Source organism: Cydia amplana, chromosome 23 (genome assembly GCF_948474715.1).
Source record: "Cydia amplana chromosome 23, ilCydAmpl1.1, whole genome shotgun sequence".
NCBI classification, from domain to species: Eukaryota; Metazoa; Arthropoda; class Insecta; order Lepidoptera; family Tortricidae; genus Cydia; species Cydia amplana.
In genome coordinates, this window is record NC_086091.1 from 2,617,516 (window position 1) to 2,636,513 (window position 18,998).

The 18,998-nt window shown below is 37.5% G+C and overlaps 1 long non-coding RNA gene and 1 other non-coding gene across 2 annotated transcripts in view; both read right to left on the reverse strand.

The window, feature by feature from the left end:
- The window catches only part of LOC134658881 (uncharacterized), a 379,350-nt gene extending 361,186 nt beyond the window's left edge, over nt 1-18,164 (reverse strand). Inside the window, exon 1 of the long non-coding RNA XR_010097757.1 lies at nt 17,963-18,164. This is a non-coding gene — a long non-coding RNA (uncharacterized LOC134658881). The remainder of the gene's footprint in view (nt 1-17,962) is intronic.
- Trnad-auc (transfer RNA aspartic acid (anticodon AUC)) lies at nt 11,664-11,736 on the reverse strand. Its single transcript has one exon. It is a non-coding gene; the product is annotated as a tRNA-Asp (tRNA).
- Nucleotides 18,165-18,998: the final 834 nt, after the last annotated feature.

An 18,998-nucleotide genomic window follows, 5' to 3' on the forward strand; every position in this document is an offset into this window, starting at 1 on the left:
GCGAAGCGAGATGATCTTAATCTCATACTTTGATTTGTTAAGAGGATCCCCCACGCCAATGACCTTTAATTGAATGACCTGAATCCCTTAGTTTTCCAATGTTTTTTGTGGCTTATCATATTAACAGCAACGGCTTTAAGCTATATAGTATCCCATATTAAATTCAAAGTTCATAGTCTTCGAGATATTTGGCATCAAAGTTAAACAATTTTACGCCAAAAAAGGTTTTCTGGACATAATTTATATGTTAATTAATTTAAAATTAATCGTCCTTGACGTCTCGAAAAACGTGTCCAGCTTATTTGAGACGTCAAAAACGAACCCAAATATATAGATTTCGTATATCTAAGATCCTTCACAGCAATCTACTTTCGTAAAAAGTGTTTTTTTAGGCAATGTTTAAAAAAAATCATAAAAAATAAGTATTGATTTCTTTTAAAATCCAGGAGACAAAAAAGTAGATAAAAGATTGGAGAACCGATAGCCGTTTGTCTTGTAAATCTATCTGTAGTGCAAATGTAGGAGATACGATTGAAAACTTGTCAAAAATCGATGAAAACCGCCAGTAGCCCCTTAAAACGTAGCGCGCCAACCCGTTTATCCACCCGTATGTTCCCACCGCAGAAAGCTTTTGAACACTCAGGATTCCCCATCAATTTGGGTAAGGCGGGATTTAAATTTCAAATTTGTCCTTATTCAGATTTGCGGGATAAATGGCGCAGTTCGATGTTTCAGTCGCATTAGGGGGGGCATTAGAGGGGGGGGGATACTTGTAGATCAACATGAGAAGATGGGACAGACAGAGGCATTAGGAGGGGGAAAATGGAGCACTTAAATTAGATCAGCATGGGTAGAAAATAGGACCGACAGATGGATATGTCGTGGCCTAAACATGACATGGAGGTAATGAGAATATGTAGTGTAGGAATGAGTACACTATAGATATATTAGATATACACGGAATAGTTTAAACGGGTCATTTTCATAAATTTTCTTTTCATATCAAGTAGGTAGGTATATCTGTCGTGGCCAAATTATAGAATTTAGATTATTGTTTTACACACACACACACACACACACACACACACACACACACACGCACGCACACACGCACACGCACAAATTCACGCAGAATTCAACAAATTAGGCAATACCGCTTCTATCTTAACTTGTAGGTACCAAACCAAAGTCGTAAATTTAAAATGTCAATAGCGAAATAAATCAGGTGATAATTTTTTAGGGTTCCGTAGCCAAATGGCAAAAAACGGAACCCTTATAGATTCGTCATGTCTGTCTGTCTGTCTGTCCGTCTGTCCGTCTGTCTGTCCGTCCGTATGTCACAGCCACTTTTCTCCGAAACTATAAGAACTATACTGTTGAAACTTGGTAAGTAGATGTATTCTGTAAACCGCATTAAGATTTTCACAGAAAAATAGAAAAAAAACAATAAATTTTTGGGGTTCCCCATACTTCGAACTGAAACTCAAAAAATTTTTTTTCATCAAACCCATACGTGTGGGGTATCTATGGATAGGTCTTCAAAAATGATATTGAGGTTTCTAATATCATTTTTTTCTAAACTGAATAGTTTGCGCGAGAGACACTTCCAAAGTGGTAAAATGTGTGTCCCCCCCCCTGTAACTTCTAAAATAAGAGAATGATAAAACTAAAAAAAATATATGATGTACATTACCATGTAAACTTCCACCGAAAATTGGTTTGAACGAAATCTAGTAAGTAGTTTTATTTTTATACGTCATAAATCGCCTAAATACGGAACCCTTCATGGGCGAGTCCGACTCGCACTTGGCCGCTTTTTTAGTTTTAATTAAAACTACAATTGGAAGTTAAAATATTAATAAATTACTTACTTAATTTATTAAGATTGTAACAGCTGGTTTTTTTTCGCTGATATTAATTGCTTTTCAATGCCAAATAGTTTTAATGAAAGTAATTAAAGCAGACTTAAAATTTATTGTGAATTTACATACAAGGAAAACTTCAATGCTTAGAAAAACTTGCATATGTACAATTTATAAATGTTTTAATGTATTTTTCATGTCACTATTCCTACATTTCTAAGTAGTAAAGCAAATTGAAACCAACACTTATGTGTATAACTATTTAAATAGGGTATTCGACTGTATTTATAATAAATTATTTTACACCATGCATGAAATAGAGCACCAAAAGATTAATAGAGCAACTTACAATTAGACAGCAGTTATTTTTAGACGCAATTTATATTTTAAAACCCGTATAAAACTATAAAGAGTAAGTTATTTGATTGTGACGTCACATGCTAGTGTTTCATATAAATTCCATAGTAGCAAAATCGTTTTGACATTTCGAAAAAAGAAACTCATTTGACTAGTAGTCAAATACCCTATTCGTCATGGGCTTCAAGGCAATTCCACGGTCTATATTCCACAATACGAGTAGTTACTTTATTGCAACTAAACTATTAATTTTACTATCAATAACCGTGACTAAAGATAAAAATAAAGGCGATGTTGAAAACGAGAGTAAATCCAAACAAAAAAAAACATTTTGTTAAGCAAATATTGGTTTTTGAACGCAACCGCTTGGTCAACCGTAAAAAGGTTCCGCGAAACAAAAAAAAAACTACAGCTTTCGTTCAATTTCAAAAAGGTGTATGAGTGTAAAAAATCGAGCACTTGCAGACTCTTTAGTTCCTATTATAAATGGATAAATGGACATAGATTTATTTGAAACGCCTTTAATGTGCGTAAAAATAATGTTGAAATTTGAATACAACAATAAATAGTTAATTAAGTATTAATAATTTCTCAATAATTAAGACTCTTAATTATTGAGAAATTATTAATACTAATAATCTTAATTTAAGAGCAATAACTTCTCAATCGCTAAGAAAGTTACTTAGACCTATTAAACCATTTCCCAGGTCTAGATTCAACCGGTATAGATAATCTAGATTATATGTATAACCTAAGCAAGTAAGTGGTTGAATAGATTAGGTCCAATCAAGGCCGATATACTTAATGAGAACTGCTGCCAATCATACGAGAAATGATAAGGAAATGCTAATTTTTGCTGGGTAGGTACTCTATCCCGTAACAGATACCTAAGCTATTTACGTAAAAGGCCTAATTATATACCGTGAAAAAAAATTAGGTCAATTAGGTTAATCTGTATCATTGTAACTTATGAATAGATAGACGATCGACGATCTAACCTCTTCGTAACTTCAAATCATTATTCAACATAACTCTAGCCACGAGTTAGTGCAGAATTGCGGATACTAGCAGGGTAGTACTAGACCGCCTAATTCAGTCCACATTTCGGACTAACTCTGTCCCACAGATCTAATTACCTAAATGTGACAGCCAGCCAATAGTACTTTAGGGAGTAGGTATACAGGTAAAGTTTTAAACCCTTTTAACGCGAAGAATAGGGTATTTGAGTACTAGTCAAATCAGTTTCTTTTTTCGAACTGTCAAAACGATTTTGCTACTATGGAATTTATATGAAACACTAGCATGTGACGTCACAATCAAATGATTTACTCATTATAGTTTTATACGGGTTTTAAAACAGAATTTGTGTCTAAAAATAACTGCTGTCTACGTTTCTCTATTAATGTTCTGGTGCTTTATTTTATGCATGGCGTAAAATAATTAATTTTAAATACAGTCATAAACCCTATTTGGTACACAGTTATCTCTACAGCTTCCTGTACATGGTATGTAGACTTTTTTGTGTAAATATTTGATATCCTTATTGTTAGTTTCAACATAATAAGATAATAACAGAGTAACACCTTGTGGCAGCCTCTTTCAGTGCGTCTATGACGGTGGGCTAACGTAATCAGAGTAACATGGTCGTTGTATAAACTTCACATGTGGCCACTAAATCAGCTTGATTCGAATAGAAAACTCTCATGAAACTCTTGCGAGACTAAAAAAATAATGTAAAATTAAAATTAAAAAATTAAATTAAACATTTATTATCAGGCAACTAACTAAAAAAATTAAATTAAATTAAAATTAAAAAAATAAATTAAACATTTATTATCAGGCACCTAAGGCCCATAGATATAGCGAGGTAAGTACATTCCTTACAAACTAAAATACATACGGTAATAAAAATCTTACAAGCTAAAAATTATAAGGCGATACGGTGGTTTTCTGTTGTGTCGCATGTTCCGGTGTAGGATTTGACAGATTCCCACGGACCCGCCGAAACACCACACCCTTCGGCCAGAAGTCCGCGTTCGCGATGGTTTCCAGCAGCGGCCGCGGCACACGCACCACGAATGAGCTGAGTCACTGCCAACAGGGACCTTACCATGATGTCCAATTGTCCACTGCGATTCTGTTTAGAACCTAAACTGAATCGCTAAGGGACGGAGTTATGCGACTTATAGCTCCGTCCTTTAGCAATTCAGTTTAGGTCCTAAACAGAATCGCAATAAGGACATCATAGTAAAACCCCAGATCTCGATGAGGATCGTAAAGAATTGAAACATGTCGAGCTACATTTGACACCCCATCCGTAGATTAGAAGCTGGCCCCAAACGGCTAATCCTTTGTCTAGTGTTAAGTAAAACCGCACGTTCCGCTAAGGGTCGTGTAATTCTAATTGGCACCTGAGCGCAGGGCTAGTCCAACGCCCAACAAACCAGTGTAGGTGCGCTCTCCGATAACTCGCCTTTGTTACGCATCTCGATGACACATTTTAGACTGGTTCTGTAGCGTTCGACTCGCCGGCACCCAGTAAAGTTCTTGGGTGGTCTCTGCCACACAAGAACTTGCAAATTATTTTTCCAGTTTCAAATCGACGGACTATAAACTTGTCCGCTTCCGAAATCCGCTTCTTTACTGGCCCCACACAGCTCTATCGGAACTTAAATGTGTTTAATTTGCAAGCGAGCGAGAGGGCACTAACAAAGTTTTCTCTTTTACTCATGCATGTGATTTAAGTAGGTACTAAGTTATACCACAGAATCTATTGTACTATGTAGATACTAAAGTGCCTAGGTACAAAGGATTATCTCGCCTTATTTTGTATGGCCAAAGAGAATCTATTTCAAAGGCATATTGTCAAATAAATTATGTAGCCACAGTAAAACTGCCGTTTTTTAACAAAAGAATAAAACTGTTAGAACGCCATTTGACTTTGACCCTTATTCTTTCACTGATATGTGTCAATTTTTAAATATTGAAATTAACGCCATATGCCCGAGAGTAGGCCAAAGGTATGGTGCAATCTTTTCGAGCGATGGCATAACCTTTTGTCAAAAGATGGCAGTAAATGTACTGCAGGGGCTACATAATAATTTACCATGACAGTAACTCTCTAACGTAAAATGGGGTGAGTAGGGGCAAAAGTGGCAAAACTAACATTAAAACCTCGATAACATTTATTTTTACATATGAAAACTGAATGGTGTATATATAATAATCAGAGCTCGGCGGGGGTGAGCTATTTTCCTTATAATATGACGTAAGACATGTCAAATTATAAGGTAAATAGCTCACCCCCGCCGAGCTCTGATAATAAGTGTTCCGGACGTTTGTATTTTAGTTTTTATTTTATTTTGGGTAGTTCCATTTCATAACTTTGACGATAAACAGGAAATCCCACTTAACCCCGTAGTCCCTCGTAATTGGGGTGAGATGGGATTTCATACAAAGGTGATTTTCGATGATTGTTGGATCGATTTTTTTTTTATTATGAGTATTACTTTAGCTCCATTTTAAGTTGGAATACATTATTTTTGTAGCAGTAGCCTTAAAATCCCATCTCACCCGTTTCATCCCTTCTCTCCCCATTCATAACCCAACTCTCCCCGCGAACCCTACTCACCCCATTTTACGGTATTCACTCTATTCTTTTTGCTATGGCTCTAGGTAGAGAATAGGTAGCTTTGCGAACAAAAATTATAACTAATTCCAAACTTCACATCGCAGGTTTCACCCGCCGGCAACTTCGCCCTACTTTCCTGTAGTAATAATTATAAAATGTATTATTTTATACGGCTTCTTTCCCCTTTGTAGTGGCCACTGGAATTTCTGTGGACTTTAGGAACAGCATTTACTTGATGTGGAGAGTATTTTACTATTTTACACAGCTCATTTTGATGTCTTATAAATACAAGTTATAAAGGGAAGGGTAAAAGCGGGATAGATGCCCCACTTTTTGAAATTCTGTATATCTCTGAGTACAAAAGGCAAGATTATTTATTTGTAAATCGGGTAGGTACTTTGGTTTATAATCTTCAAATTTATGAAGGGAATAAATATATTCTTTGATATTTCCAGAGTATTGGCCATTTTTGCGGACCTCAAATTTTTGGGACAACTATCCCGTATAGGGGATAGTTGCCTCATCCATGTAAATTACCTACGTTTAGGATAGATGCCCCGTCGAGAAAGAGGACATTTATCCCGCAAAAACTTTGATCGCACCTAGCCGTCCCATGCAATTGCACAGAGACATGCAACACGGTCAACTTAGTTGTGGTTGCAGAGTCTCTCGATACATAAATAAAATAACGCCGAAGAGCTAGCCACGGAAAAAGGTATGCAATTTATAGAGCAACCAAATCCCTCTAGTTAGAGTGCCATACTATCATTATTAATAAATCCGGGCGCCTGGCAGCTGTTCAGCGGTGGGTGCGGGAGTGGATGGGCAACAAAGGGGTTGTAAAATCAATTGAAGGTGTGCAATTTATAGAGCTCTGAGTTTGGTGTGATATCATAGCTAATTATGTATTTAATTCAAATATAACAATCTGGCATTGTTATATTTGAATTACTCTACTATGCGTAAAATAATTGTGAGTCAGGTGCAATTTGCTCGTGTCGTCGTCTTCAGCAGGCGCTCAAGTGATTGTGTACTTTCAACACCTGGCACTACTTTTCCCCCAAATAAAACGCCTGGCATTGTTATATTTGAATTAAATACATAATTAGCTATTATATCACACCAAACTCAGAGCTCTATAAATTGCACACCTTCAATTGATTTTACAACCCCTTTGTTGTTCATCCACTTCTGCACCCACCGCTAAACAGCTGCCAGGCGCCCGGATTAATTAATAATGATAGTATGGCATACTAACTATAGGGATTTCGTTGCTCTATAAATTGCATACCTATTTCCGTGGCTAGCTCTTAGACCAATGCGTTTCATTCGCGAAACTAGAGTAATTGCAATCAAGGCAACTATACCCCCTGGGCATCTATCCCAGTTTTACAAAACGGAACCCTAGTACTAAGACTCTACTCGTACTGTCTGTCAGTCGGACTGTCTGTCTGTCTGTAGGTACAAAACTAGAAGCATTTTCTGCTATCTAACAGACAAAATAAACCGACGTCACTGAAAACGTTTCACAATTAGACCCCTACCTTGGCATAGTTAAAGGCCTGTGCACACCGGCTTGCGTGTGCGTGACGTGCACGTGCGCGTGCGCTAAAATGTTGGAGCCGCACACGCACACGTCACGCAAGCGGTGTGCCGTCTCTCATAAGGATCTGTATACTACAACGCTGCACGCGCACGTGCACGTCACGCACACGCAGCCGGTGTGCACAGGCCTTAAGCTGTCAGCAAACAAGCCCCATTGTGACAAGGATTTAATTCGTGTAAGTGCGCATTATGCACTCCGCAAAGATGCGGGAAAAATTGCACCATCCGGAACGATGTTTTCCACTTGCAACCGACTTTCTAGATTATGTTCCCCAATTTCTCGATCCCCAAATCCCCGGTTATTCTTTTATTTTAAGAACTTTACAGTTAATACATACCAATTTAATAGAGTCAGTCCATGAAAAGTCTGCAGAGGATTTGATAGCCCACGCAGTGCACGTGTTATTTTAACCCCTGGAGCGCCCCAAAATTACCGTTGTATGGAACTCCTATACTAGTTACTAGCACACGTGTCTTGTTAGGGCGCTCCACGGGTTAAACGTCAAACTTCTATGAAATTATGACGCATAAATGACACTTGCACTGCGTGGGCTATCAAATCCGCTGCAGACTTATCTTGGTCCGACTCTAACTACATGCGTAACGCTACGGCTTACGTAGGCGAACAACGCGCGAACGCGGCGCGATTGTGGCGACGTCACATGCTAGTGTTTCATAAAAATTCCATAGTAGCAAAATCGTTTTGACAGTTCGAAAACAGAAACTGATTTGACTAGTAGTCATAAATACCCTAATTGATAGATTCATATGACTACGTACATACTGTAGAATTAATTAGTGACTGATTCCAAAAACTGCCACAAACGTGTCGTCGGGTTAGTTAAAACTAGAGCACGATGTTAGTCGGTGTCCGCCGCAACGGAAACGGCGGAACACGACATTCTTCCGGCATGTCTTTGAGGCCTTTATACATTTTCAAACGGTGTGGGTTTTCATAAGATAAAGATAAAAGATAGTTTATTCAAGTAGGCATATTACGATGCGCTTATGAACGTCAAATAAAGGTACACCGGCTCCAACCCTACACCTCTGCCTCGAGAAGATTTAAATCCCCCCTCAATTACCATATAGGTGATATACAAGCATACAGCTTGTCTGATGGTAAGCTATCACGTAGCTATAACGATATACAAATCCATGCTCATTTGCTCATCGTACAAATCAACGCCTTTACGGAAAAATATTCAACTTTTAAATGTTACACGTTACATTCTGGTTCCAAGAGGAATACACCTAAAATGTAATCATGCAGCGTGGCGGTTTCATCTCGTATCTATGTCATACCTGTGACCAACACTGGTACTGGTGTATACAGTGTATACAGTATACACATAACTGTGTTGAGCTAATACGAGTATGACCTAGTTTGTACAACATTTTGGTTTCTAGACTAGAGCTGACAGGAATTGAGTCTTTTGGGTTTAAATTTAAAGAACTCGACTCATTCTTACAACCCAGCGCCTAAGCATCCCGAGTTGAGTCCTTTATTAAGTCTTTTTTAAGCGAAACTCAATAAGAATCGAGCGTTCGGAAAACGACGTCGTCAATTTTATAGGTTTCATCTAAATAACAGTACATCGACCATTTTACAGGTTAAATATCTCGAAACTTTTAGTAAATAAATTTGGAGTTATCAAGTACATAAGTCTATAAGGACTCACAAGCTTCGATTTAATTATAAGTTCGAGTCAAAATACTACAACTAAAACAAGTACAAATTAAATTCGAGTTATGAACTCTTATAGAAATAAATGAAAGTTGCAAATGTAAAAGCGAAAAATTGGCTTGGGTCTTACGAGTCTTACTTACCAATCTGTTTGTCATCGTTAAAGAGTTCGCTAAATGTTATTGTATGGAAAGTTTCATAGTAAACCGCCGCGACGCGCCCGGCGACGTTCATCAGTCTGTCAAGTGCGGATGGTGCAACTGGCACTAAGAAGTAACATTAAACAATATTATAATTCTGTTAAGGTGTGTTTACACCTTACAATTACTGTACATACAATAAGGAAAGTATACTTTAACATTAAACAGGCGGTTCTCAATTCATCTGCACTAGGTTGCATAAGTCATGTTATGTCACGTCGCACCAGATATTACAATGCACATTACCACAATGCAGAACATATCAGCTGGAAGGCTAATAAGGGATTTGATTGATGAGTGATGTACGGGATAGTTCGCTTTGTACCGAGTACACTGCGGGACAAAATAACGTCCAAAGTACCTACCTAACTACAGGGTGAATCAACTTTTTCTTGTCACTCGTTGCCATAGTTACGCTCTCGTGGGTCACTCTTTAATACCCGATTTTTAGGCATTTAAATTCACCAAACACGCTTTTTGTGATACTTATAAACCCTTTCCATTGAGGGTCGTGTGCCAAGCGTGTCAGAAGGAGGTGGTGTACAATGTCTTCTAAGAAACTATGCTACTATTGTCTCTTAGCTGACCGGACAGAATAATAACAAGAAATAGTTGATCCACCCTAAAATACATTTATCAGACTACTTTTGCCCGCGACTTCTGCTTGGGATTATGATGATGACGCTTATCATTGATAAAAACTATCCTATGTCCTTCTACGGGCCTTAAACTATCTCCATACTAAACTTCGTCTAAATCCGTTCAGAGGTCACCCAACAATTGGTAAAGGTTGTCTGAAAGAGCTTAAACCCTAGATATAAGATCACCTGTTGTATCACTCTATCTTTAACCATTGGTTTGCATGTCGTGGTCAAAAATCGTACAGAATGGTGTGGAAAAAACGTTCTCAAAAAAAAACGAAAATCTCAGGACTTGGGATCCTTATTAAGTTATTATAGACAACAAAGAGGTTGAATCAATTGTTTTCGCTAAAGCTGTATTTTTTTCTGAGGTGTGCAATATACAGTATTCAATTCTATTATTTACAGTACATATGGTGCTACTGCTACTTTACCGCACTAGCACATTACGTAACTATGTTGAAAATTTAAAGGGCCATATGTACTGTAAAACGTTGTAAGATACATGTTTGACTAGGTAATTCGCATCTCGGATCGATTTAAAACACTCTTTTCGGTCGTTTAATTTATCGCCACTCGTTGCGAATTTCCTATTCTTCGCACTTATACCGTAATGTACTATTTGGTAAAGCATTCTACTTATACTTGGTCAAGCAGATCTAGTCAGTAGAAAAAGGCGGCAAATTTGAAAAATGTAGGCGCGAAGGGATATCGTCCCATAGAAACTTTGAATTTCGCGACTTTTTTTACTGACAAGATTTGCTTGACCAGCTATACTTATTCTTTTATTTTCAGTACCTATCACCTATTTTCATAGAAAGGGACATTGCATTGTCCGCTAGTGTACACGCCAGTCAATTTGCGCAGATTAGTGCCGTCGACTGTCAATGGCGCACCTGTATTGCGGAACTATGATGTGTACTGTACACTTGTACAGTCACCTGCAATAATATGTCACACAACGCAGGCCGCAAAAATATCTGACACGATCTTATTGTAGAGCCATGAGAGCGTGTCACATATTTTTGCGGCCTTCGAAGAGTAATTATTGCAGGTGACTGTACCAGCAAAGTTTACATCATGCATTATAATATACTAGCTTTTGCCCGCATCTTCGTCTGCGTGGATTTAGTTGCAGCAGTTAGAGTATAAGTATAGCACCTGGATAAAATTTAATGGCAAAAATTTTGGGCTTAAATACATCATCATTGCATGAATTCTACAGTAATTTAAATGGTATTTTTCTTATTTACTCGTAATGCATGTTAATTGAGGGGGGATTTAAATCTTCACGAGGCAGAGGTGTAGGGTTGGAACCGGTGTATTCGACGTTCACATAAATGAATAACTTATCTTTTATCTTATCTCATCATCAATAAAATAAATAAGCCGGCAAACGTTAATATTTGGCAAAATTTTATGGGGGATTAACTTTCGTCTCGCGGACATTTTAACTAGCGCACGGGGCATAATTACCCTCTTTTTAACGGGTGTTTGAAGTTTGGGGTAAAACTTTTTGTTTCACCTCTGCTCAGGGATTTGTCCCGGGCCCGGGTAATTGTTGGGGCCATATTTTTTGCTTCAGTTTGAAGCTGTTTGCCCCTTTTTCTGTTTTATTAAAAGGTTGTAAAGAGCTTTAAATTTTAAGCTTAGAATAAATTTTAAAAGTGGAAAAATTACTGTCTTGGGTGAGACTTGAACTCACGGCCTCTGGATCGATACTCCAGCGCTCTGCCATCTGAGCCACCAAGACCTCATCCATAGCCAGCAAATCTTTCCACCAGATGGGTCAAGGGGACCCGAGCGACATCTACCGTAAGAGCGTTACACTAAATTTAAAGCGTGTATGAGCGTTTAAATTTTAACACACTGAAAAAAACTATTAGGTAGCTGACAAAAAATAACTGAACTTAAGTAATAAAGAAATAAATTGTCAATATCCTAAGCTAAAACTGAATTTTCATATTTTGAGTTGTTTTCTTATGTTTGCTGGTTAAATTGACTTTAAAATGATGATTTTGAATGATAAATATTTAATAACATTCATTTGGATTTGTTTTGGTTTGTTTTTGTTTGATATCTTACAGTTGATATTTTCTTCGGGTTGGTGTGGTGAAAGTGTTTCACTCGGGGGCAAATTTTGTTTAACCCTCGTGCATGGAAACCCTCGCAACGCTCAAGATTCCATTTTTAAAATCTAAGTTTTTCGAATTTTGGAAATTTGGAATCTTTCGCTTGCTCGGGTATCAAATAAACAGCTTTGCCCACTTGTAAAACAAATAATTATTACAGTACATATGGGGCTACTTTTCCGCACTTAGCACTTTTCGTGCGTATGTCGAAACTTTAAAGTGCCATATGTACTGTAAAACGTTGTTCGATACACGTGCGAATAGGTAATTCGCAACTCGTGTCGATTTAAAACACTCCCTTCGGTCGTGTTTTAATTTATCGCCGCTCGTTTCGAATTTCCTCTTTTTCGCACTTGTATAGAAAATAACTATTGTTGCTACAAACCAGTTTGGCCGATGAGACACAGTTCGTAAGTCCCATACAAAATGGAACTTAATGCAAACGATGACGTCACGATTAAATTTACACCAGGGGTGCTGCTAATTCACATTAATAGGTACTGTTATTGACAAATAGGCTTAGTTCATTGACATACATCTCAGGACTGGCCTTACAAGCAATATGTATGGGGCATGAATGGGGCCAGTAGAGCGGTGTGACACCGCTACAACGCGATTGGTTGAGTTCGCATCACGCGCGCGATTGGTCGCAACTAGTTGCGTTAGACTGCACGATTGGCTCGAATTCGTGAGTGACACCGCTGAACTAGGACCATTTTTAGGCCCGTCCTGAGATATACGTTAATGGCTTAGTTACTATGTCGATTTATCGGCTATCGCGATACCACCGCGATAATCGGCTGAAATGCGTTCAACTCGATTTGGATAATGCAATTTGAATTTTGGCAAGCCTGTGTCATGTGATCTATTATGGCATAATAGGATTGGTTCATGTTCATCAATTATTTCTTACTAGCGACCCGCCCCGACTTCGCACGGGTAAACAAATTATACATAAGCCTTCCTCTTGAATCACTGTATCTATTTAAAAAAAACGGCACCAAAATCCGTTGCGTAGTTTTAAAGATCTAAGCATACATAGGGACAGACAGTCAGCGGGAAGCGACTTTGTTTTATATTATTTAGTGATTTCACAGAGTTCTTTTTTTTGTACCAATTTAGTATGTATGGGTGCGTAATAGCCGCTTATTTCAGTTGGTGACGTTGTTGTACACAATTAATCTAAATAGTAAGCTTTAAGGGTGACTCACGCTACAACGGTCCGGGCCCGGGCCGGGCGCCAGACACTTGCATCAAGCATTACGTGATCACGTCACCTGTCATAGAAAAATAAGTGGCCCGTGCCCGGACCGTTGTAGCGTGAGTCATCCTGTATGGGTTAACATTATTTTGTTCTATAAAATATGCATACCTATTCACGCTTTTATTTCAATCACAACACTATACGTGGCCATGCTGAATGTTTCTGGATTCTGATATACCTATGAGAAGACTTATTTTTTTCTAAGTGGCTAGTCCAGGAATTTTCAGTATGCCCTAAGTACTTCAACAAGAAAAACCATAACAATATTACAATAGCAACCCTTCAACTACTCGAGTAAAGACAAAACATAGCATCCGCACGTATAAATAACCCTTCGGCTGCCGGTTAACCCCGCATACGGTTATTCGGTTTTTATTTGTCTTCCTATTTATCGATAAAACTCCTCCCTTATCACCAAATTGAATTGCCCGGGACAAAAGGTCCGGACCGCCGAAAATGGACCTTAGGGCTGCCTCTTCAGTTTATGTCTTGATTTGTAATATATTTCAAATTAGAAATAATGATTTAGGTGTTACAAGATATACACAATTACACATATGCGACTGTATTCATGACTGAAACTATAAGGAACTTTTGCTAAGAGAGCAACCCTGTAATCACAAAAAAAGTCCATATAAAAGGTGATCCATATAATACCAGGCGTGGCTCACTCCGCGATTTCAACACAAGTACATGCGGCCCACACCAATTTTAGTGTCTACGGCTACGGTACGGACGCCGGCTCGCGGTTGCGCCACCCAGCGGTCAAGTTGAGTTAACTTAAGTTCATTTCGACAACTGTATAAAGACCAAGATTTTTTATTTTATTTCAAAGCTATTGGTACCTATATCAAAAGTTGTAATAGTAATGAGTGCAATAGTATAGGTACCTACTATATATCTTGTATCACATCATGTTTGATTTTATAACAATAGGGTAAACGACTATAGTAAATACTGAAAACAAAAATCAGAATAAAAAAAAATTGTACCTCTTTTTATTTGACTCTTTTTGTAACATTTTTATTGGATACCTACGCAGACGCGCGCACGTCTGACAATTCAATTCAATTCAATGTTTTATTCATAAAATATACATTTTACACGTCAAAAAAAAGTAGGGTGTAGGTACCTAATATAAAACTGCATATATACCTACCTACCTACAAAAATAAATATAAAAAAGGAAACGTTGTAAGATCTTGCACCTTATTTCTAGTGTAGTAGCCTAGATTTAACTAAAATAAATGATTTTGCTTCATTATGTTGCAATACATATTTTTTTACATCTATTTTTATGTATTTTTCTTGTATTTTCAATGTGCCAGCCCTATCCGCTTATCTCTCGCATGATTAAGCTCTCGACTCCGAGATGCGGGAATCGCCCACTTACCTCCCGCGGCCCACTTTACTCCCCGGCCCACTTTTTATTTAACGTACACGGTCAAGCAAAAATACGATTGTTGTTTCGTCCCGTGACTTCCAATGTCATGTATCATGGGCTTTATGTTTATCAGGAGAACAGGCGGCCTAGCCAAGGTGACAATCGCTATCGCTTCGCCATCGAATCGCTTTGTGTCTCTCTATCATTCTTCAATATTAGTGTGACAGTGAAGTGACGGTTGCGTTTCGTTCGCTACGGATAGCGATTGGCATGTTGGCTACGGGGCCTGGTTTGGTCACGATCGCAGGAAATGGTTGAATGAGAATACAGATTGTTGTGAAAATATTTGAATACATACCGTCAGGGTTCGAAAGGATAATTATCAATGATAGTTATCTTGATAATTATCGTGATTTTAATGCCTGATAATTATCGATTTGATAATAACGTAAAATATAAAATCCAAAATATAAGAAACGCCCCAATCATTATTTTTTACCATTATTTAATAATTCAAACCTGTAGGGCTAAGATGGCCAGATCTTTATCATTTGTCACCATGGCTGTCACGTCCTAACAAATATGTAAGTGCGAAAGTGACGCATAGCATGACAGGTGATAAAAATGCGACCATGATAGCTGGTCTGGGATAGTTATCAAAGACTATAACCATCTGGATAATTTCAAGACTATAATCCCGTTTTCATTGAAAATAAAGATTGGCAAACTCATAAACCTACCCTAAGTTCGCCTATTAAAATATCTGGGGGCACGGCAGTGCCCCCGACAAGTCGAGCAAAACAAAGAAGCAGGGCCGTACCATCCTTTTCTCGAATTATTTATTCCTCACCTCATGCATACAAATTAAGCTGTACGGATACCATCAGTTTGGCACTGACATAAACGATAACATGAATGTAACTTACTTTCTATGCATCTCGCTCGTACTGACCTATTAGTGCGAGCGAGATGTATAGAAAGTAAATTATGTAGACGTCAGAGTAAAATTATGTCAGTTTTGAAAAGTTGATAAATTCACTATCTCGGGCGAAACTCGAACTCGCGACTCTGGACACTAGCCCATCGCGCTGCCAACTGAGCTAACGAGACTTCACTCGATGACAGCAATAATTTTTACCACTTTTCATTTACTTCTAAGCTTTTTTGTATCGTATCTAGACATTTCTGCTTTATACAAAGTTAATTTCACAGTTAATCATAATACCAGCTATAACTTTCATCATATTAGTTCAGTATAAACTCCACACTTCAGCCTACTTTCGCCTTTTCTGTTCCTGATGGTTAAGAACTAAAACCATTAGAGTCACAATTTGGATACAAGCCAAAACTCCTGGTATAATAACCTAAAATTAGTCTCTAGTGTCTCTAACTTTCCAAATACTCTAAAGTATGAAAGTGGGTCATTTTGTATAGAAAAAGCAGTAGGTAGCGGAGCGATAACGGAAATCTCATCGATCATTACCAAATTTTAGGGAATTTATTACATAAGAAAATGCATGCTAAATTAACTCCAGCCTGCCGAATAGGTATGCTCTTGATCCGCGATCATGGATTATTATCCATGATCTAATCATATTGATTAGATTTATAAGGCATAGATGCCTAAAAATAAATATTTGTTTTTATCATAAAAACCCACACAGTATAAAATAACACCTTATAATCACAAAATATCATGCGACGATTTTTCTCATACAGTTAGAAACTCTACATTTTACTGACCAGTAACTAGACCTTATGCGTTGGTAATAAAGTCTTAAATGTTTCAATGTATCTTCGTATAATGCTATAGATATGAGATTATAATTACCGGATGCTGCCGAAACTCACTGATCTTCTATGTGTACACGCTAGGTATAGAAGGTATGGAGGTAGCTTATTTTTGTAGGTAAATATATTTATTTATTCTTTATTTTAATCTTTATTTCACAATACATGAAGGTACAAATGGCGGACTTAATGCTTTAAGGCATTCTCTACCAGTCAACCAATGGGTCAAACCAGAAAGATTAAGTAGGTGCAGTGTCTTTTAGAATAAATGAATTTGAAAACAAGACTATATCATTATGATGAATATACACTATATTGATTAACAAATAATATACCTATTGATAAATTCGTACATGTCTTTTCATAGGGACAATCAAATCCCGTTCAATGTTGCAGTTCATTTAAAACAAGGATTGGCAAAACGTAACCTAAAATCGCCTTTAGTACATAACCTTGCCTTATTATTAAGTTTTGGTATGTTAGGATTATGAATAAGTTTTGGTATGTTTTTAATTAAATAAAACTGATTAGGCGAAGTTAGAGACAGGCGAAGTTAGGTTACTCTACAATTTTTTTTTTTTCACTTTATAATTATTTCTACGCAGCTCTAAAATTTATAGTGAATTTATTATTTCACTTTGGCGAAGTTGGACAGCAACGGTGAAGATCGGTAGATAGGTTTTTGTAAACTCTTATTTTTATTAAATTGTACAACGGGACTTAATCGCGTATCCACGGGGACAACGCCGTCCTCGAAACGTCGGAGGTAAATCTTAAAACTTAAATACGCGGTTAAATCCCGTTGTACAAGTTAATAATGTGTAAAAATCGAGAAAGTTTAAATCGGAACTCTTATTTTTGATTTGAGGTGGGTAAAAAGTTTTATAAGTTTAGTTACAAAATTAACCTCTTGTGTGTATGATATGGATCTATTTGCATTTTTTAGGGTTCCATAGGTACCTCAAAAGAAAAAACGGAACCCTTATAGGATCACTCGTGCGTCATTCCGACCACCCCCCTTTATCTCCGAAACTACTGGGTCTAAAATTTTGAGAAAAATACACAAAATAGATCTTCACCTATAGATTACAGGAAAACTATTAGAAATGTGCAGTCAAGCGTGAGTCAGACTTAACGTACGGAACCCTTGGAACGCGAGTCCGACTAGCACTTGGCCGGTTTTTAGGGTTCCGTAGCCAAATGGCAAAAAACGGAACCCTTATAGATTCGTCATGTCTGTCTGTCTGTCTGTCCGTCTGTCTGTCCGTCCGTATGTCACAGCCACTTTTCTCCGAAACTATAAGAACTATACTGTTGAAACTTGGTAAGTACATGTATTCTGTGAACCGCATTAAGACTTTCATACAAAAATAGAAAAAAAACAATACATTTTTGGGGTTCCCCATACTTCGAACTGAAACTCAAAAAATTTTTTTTCATCAAACCCATACATGTGGGGTATCTATGGATAGGTCTTCAAAAATGATATTAAGGTTTCTAATATCATTTTTTTCTAAACTGAATAGTTTGCGCGAGAGACATTTCCAAAGTGGTAAAATGTGTGTCCCCCCCCTGTAACTTCTAAAATAAGAGAATGATAAAACTAAAAAAATATACTAGTAGTTCGCCCCGAACTGAGAACTCGCGTTTCGCCAAAAATATCAATTGAATGCAGTCGTCAAAGGATCGAAAACCGCGTACGATTTATTGCCAGGTCTGTGGAGCCCTTAACTGATACTGTATCTGTGGTAAGCCGAAATATTTCCTGTCAAATGTCAAATGCCTATATTATGTTTATTTTATTTTATTTTTATCTTGCTAATTATTACAAAATGGAAAATTTAAAAACGATATTATAAAAGTGTAAGCCGAGCACTTTCATTTGATACCAAACTCGACCATACTTTCTTGCAAATAAAATGACCAGAATAGCAAGACACCTCACAAACAGCTTTTTGGCCTTCTAAGCTCTTCTAGCTCAATAACCCCTTGATCGAGCCTGCTCATAATTTAATGACTAAAATATAATGCCCTCGACTACACGTTTACCCAATTTCTTTTAAATTAGAACAAATTTACTTAAGTTATTGTGTATCAAACTATCTTCTGACAGGTCAGCTTAAAAACATCGAAATGCCGGGACGTGCCGCTAGCCAGCCGCGTGTTCAAAGTTGAATGTAAGAACTTCGCTTCGCTTCGCTCGCTCGTTCGATGATGTACATTACGATGTAAACTTCCACCGAAAATTGGTTTAAACGAGATCTAGTAAGTAGTTATTTTTTTATACGTCATAAATCGCCTAAATACGGAACCCTTCATGGGCGAGTCCGACTCGCACTTGGCCGCTTTTTTTTCTAGAATGATTGTTCCACCGAGATAAGAATCCGCGAGTTTTGACCGCCACACAAATATGAAAGGATAAAACAAAAGTCTGTCTCCGTATA